This window comes from Erpetoichthys calabaricus, chromosome 12 (genome assembly GCF_900747795.2).
Source record: "Erpetoichthys calabaricus chromosome 12, fErpCal1.3, whole genome shotgun sequence".
Taxonomy (NCBI): domain Eukaryota; kingdom Metazoa; phylum Chordata; class Cladistia; order Polypteriformes; family Polypteridae; genus Erpetoichthys; species Erpetoichthys calabaricus.
In genome coordinates, this window is record NC_041405.2 from 60,564,165 (window position 1) to 60,569,462 (window position 5,298).

The window sequence follows — 5,298 nt, forward strand, 5'->3', positions numbered from 1 at the left end:
AGCAGATTCGATGCTGTGGAACAGGGTAGACATGTAAAAGAGTCCCTGCTCAGAAACACGGGATTGCCTCAGGGACATTTTCTCTCTCCAGCCATTTGCTCTTTGTACAACAATGACTGCACCTCTACTGGCATGACAGTAAAACTTGTAAGGTGTGATGATTACATCATTCTGTATGCCAGACTGCAGAAGGTCACAAGAAGCCATGAGAAAATATTAACTATTAAATCATTTGGGTAGCAGGCAGGATAGTATACCTAAAAGCAGAACGATACAAACACATATCACGTCATTTTAAATTATAAACCATTGTTATATCTGCATTCTTTCCCGATCAGTCAAAACCGGTGATATACCTGTTGTTGCCCCCAGCCTTCTATTGCTTTCCAAAAGCTTTTACTTTACTTAATAAAGACCTATAGAGAAAAAAGTGAAGATGAAATTCTACACGTTGTATACATTTTTATTGTGTGTTTATTGTACATTCTAAGCTATATTGTCACCATTGGTGCATCTACTGTGGAAAGATTAAATAATGTTTTCACTGTTGTCTTTTTACTGTTATATTTGTAGCTGGAACACAGACAAATTCATAGCAACTATATATATTTCATGGTTGTGAAGGTTAATTCAAATCAATTCAATTAGTGTTTCAATTTGCAAGTCCAGTCTACAGGTGGTTTCTGGTACATGCCTGATGGTGCTGGAATAACTAATTTAAATTATGCAAGATCTAAAAATGCACTCAGGAAAGAGAATACCCAAAATATATTTATTTAAATATATAGTGTTACAATATTAGCTAGAATAAACGAGAGAAGTAATAGTACTTTACATTGCAACATACACAAGAAAAAACAAACCACATTGATACATACTATAAAGATATTCAGATATTAAAAATTTCTTTTAGCCTCAAAAATAATTCTACAGCAGATTTCCATGTGAGTGGAGTTTGTAAATTGTTCTGTTGCTTTATGAAATCTAAATATTCCTGTATGGTTTTATCTCCACAATTGCAAATTTCTTTGCATTGTGTTGCCAGTTGACGAAGCTTCTCTTCTGAAACAACATATCCAAAGCTTCTAGATTGGAATCTAGACAAATAAGTAATATGTTTAAAAGAAAAAAAAACCTAATATATTCAGAAGTCTATACAATTAATTGAGTACTGTGTAGTTGAAACTTGAGAACATTCTTAAAATGAATCATACAATTTTAAAATCTGTATCTCTCCCCTTACAAACTCAGCTCTTTACTTTTACTAATGATTAAAAACAAAGAAAACTCATGCTATAGTCCTGGCAAGATATTTTTTTATATTTTCTAGTTATTCTAAATGGAATTGAAACTGTCGCTTTACATATATCCATTTATTCATACCTATGTGGTGGGCTGAAAATCTCATTGGGAATTCCAGAAGGACAAGCTGACATCCTCGAGGGTCTAATTCTATGTTGGTTCCAGAGGTCTTTAAATTCATTCAAATCCTTTTACATCAATTCAAGAAAAGCAAAGCGCAGCAAACATTTATGCTGATGGCTACCATTGAAATTGCCAGAATCTTTCACATCCACCAGGACTTCCATCCAGAACTGTGACCTGAAAGAAATGAAATGCAAGAGCTACTTAAATACAGATTTGGATGCATTTTTTAATTGCGTTGTATAAATGGTTTTGTTTACTGGTGTAATTAAGCTTTCAGTAAAGGGCAATCAGTAAAATATATCACTGAAAATGCTATGGACTGGAAAACTGCACACAGTTACACATTTAAAATAAATTAAGTCTATGATGCAGGGGGCAAGCTGTTTTTTTAACATTATTCATAAACATTTTGCAGTTACTGATTAAGTAAGTTACGACTTCACTTACTATACCAAAATATATACACCAATATTCTTACCGTTGCTTTCTGAAATGTGCCCTCCAGGATTCTATTCTCTGATTCATTACAGAAGTACCATAAATATGACTAGCTGCACCAGCGAAGTGGTCGTTTCCTTGAAACCGCAACGTGCACTGCATTGCTGCTATCAAGGTATTTTCTGTTCTGCAATCTGTCCTCAGTCTCATTGGTATAATCCCATGTTTTGCTACACAAAGCACATAACTTGTTGCAACTACTGCTGGGTTATTATTCGTTGGTCTGCATGAAAGCCATAAAATTTTTCTTGAAAAGCCATCGATGCACCCGCTTACCGCTATGCCATAAGGCTTTAATTTATCATAGCCATCTACATGCCAAACGTAGTTTGGACCCAGTGAGTGGTACATTCTTCGGACAAATCTCCTTGTCCTCCTAGCTGAAGTTGCAGACGGATTCGTTTCAGACAACAAATTCATAACATCACGTCACCTCACACGCAGTTTATATTTCTGCAGTAACACTTGATGCATCATTCTATATCCAAGAAGCTGACCCGGCCCTTGTATCTCGATCTCCATGGCCACACGCACTTGACTTATATTGGAGGAATTCCTACGTTTTGATAATCCCAGTTCTTTCAGGTGCATTTTCAAACTCCTTAAACACATACTTATTCTATGATAAATTTCCAAAAAATCTAGAATGTCCTCATATTTGTATCCTGTGTAGAAGTAGTGCATAATCCAATCGGTGACCAAAAGTGTGTGTTCATTCCCACTGACTAAAATAAAAATAAATTACATTTACGGCTTATGCGTCAGTCATGCTAATTGCAGGGTAAGAGAAAACAGTAAAATGCAAGAGACATATTACCTGTTGGTGGTCCTCCCAGCGCTGCGGACGATTGGTCACCTGACAGCAGAAAGGCAAGTGATCGCCCACAGGTGGAACAAAAAGGTGGCGCCGCACCTGTGCCCAGCTGACTGCCACAATAGGGACAAAACATTGTTTGCCTTTGGAGAATGAGAATGTTTGTTACAGGAAGAAGTACAGCATTTGTAACAAAACAGTAAAATGAATGGCAAACCCAATAGGAGTACTTCTGTGTTTCAGTTGATGGATGACAAAGAACACTTCGTGCTCTGACCTCTAGGGGACCCAAACCCACCTATCGCATTGTCCATGCTCCCCCCCCTCCACACCCCCGTATCCGCAATACCACATGTGTTTGCACACTAGACCCACCAAATGGGACCCACAACCAAATAAAGAGAAAGAAATCCATTCCCATTTTCGCACTCGAAACTTTATGATAAGAAAATATGTTATTAATAACACTTTGCTAAGAATAAGAAAAAGCCGACACGACAGGGAGTAGCCGCAGTTATCTAGTTCAAGTCTGACATTTTTATTTTAAAAGTTTATGAAGATGTAAAACATTTTGCTCAGTTTCCCAAGGAAAATTTTTCTTTTTTTAATTGCCAGGAAGTCACAAAAACTGTAGTTGTGAAAGGATTATATTTAACAAGAACAACCAGTATATGTTCGTCGTTTCATATGAAATCTGGGGCAGTTATTACAACCAACCATCAACACCCTCCGCTGAAGCGGACTTTCCCGCACTTAACACGTTGAAGGCTCAAGAGATTAAAAAAATACAGTGATCCCTCGCTATATCGCGCTTCGTCTTTAGCAGCTTCACTCCATCGCAGATTTTAAATGTAAGCATATGTGAATATATATCGCGGATTATTCACTGCTTCGCGGATGTCTGCGGTCTACAGTACGTGTGCTTCCTCAGTTGATTTGCCCATTTGAATTCAAACAAGGGATGCATTTGAATTCAAACAAGGGACGCTGTTGGCGGATGGCTGAGAAGCTACCCAATCAGAGCACGCGGTTAAGCTCCTGGGTGCTGTGCTAACTCTCGAGCATCTCGCGACCATTCTACGAATGGCAAAAGATCTCCAGACATCAGTTGAAGAATGGGACCTGCAAATGATTCGTTCTTTGCAATTTAAAAATGCTCTTGACAGCGGCACGGAAGTGTATAGGAACCTCTTTACACAAATGAAAAAGCAGCGCCAGCAACTGCCCATCACGATGTTCCTTACATGCAAAACACTAGTGATGGGCGGAGTGAAGCCTCATGAAGCATCAACACGTTTGAAGCAATTGTGTCGGAAATCGTATCGAAGCTTCGAAGCATTTGACACTCACCTCTCTAGGGATACCTCCTGGCCATTTGTATTAACAGCACATTTTAACAGTAAACTCTTAGAGCATTGTGGACGAATACCGAATCTCTATGAAGTTGTGATATACACCTTTGAAGTCAAAAATTATAATTGGCAATAATGTCAAGCATTGTAAATTGACATACGCTTAGCAAGTAATTATTCTGCAGTAATCGGATCAACGTTGACTAGTTATGTTAGGCGCTAGCACGGATTACCGTTGTTTAGAAGTAAATGTATGCGTAACGGTGGCTTGAACAATTACGCCAGTCGGACAGCGCCAGGTCTCGTGTTCAATAACAAACCTGGTCAGCATCTGTCTGGGGATTGCAGATTGCCGTTGCCTGATGCGTTTGATTGATAGTTCCGATTATGCGGCAATGCTCCTTGAAAACCTGGTTGGTGTTAGACTTCTAATCGGGAATTTAATCTGCATAATGTACATTCATATTCTAATTCCAATGTAAAACCAGCATATATCAGTATTTGAATTAAACTCTTCAACCAAACTAGACTACACCTCGTGGAAATGCGATTGGTCCATCACTAACTGTCACTAAATTTTGCAATAACTATACTGATACGAACTGGCGCTACACATCCACATCATCACGTGCATTGGAAATGAGACGCTGAGCTTTTGACGCACAAATGTTTCAAAACGACACCTTGAAGCTTGTTTAAAAGTGCACGTGAGATGATGAAGGGGAGGTAAAGGCAAATGTCACTGAGATATGTCGTGTGTTTACTTTTATCAGCACTGTCAATTACTTCACCCCATGTTAGCCTTGTTAATGACAACGCTGTAGACTCTTCATCGATTGATACAGACGCCGACATGAAGATCTACTAATGCACTGGAAACAAAGAGCAGGCAGCTATCCATATTTATAGTAATTTAAAAAAAAAATCTGTCTTTGCCAGAAACATTTATTCTTGTTTACCGTAAGAGCAGCCCATACTAATCATTTATCTCGAAGCATGCGCAAATAAGACTTGATACACGTATATCACCTAACGTTCAAAGTACAAGACCTGCAGTTTACCTATTGTAACATAATATAGCTAATACAACTAATGAAACCCTCTACGTTAGCTAGATCTACCATTTCATCATACACATGAAACAAGACACATATTTTCATTAGATACATCTTTATCACACTGCTGCCTCACAATAAGGAGACCCGG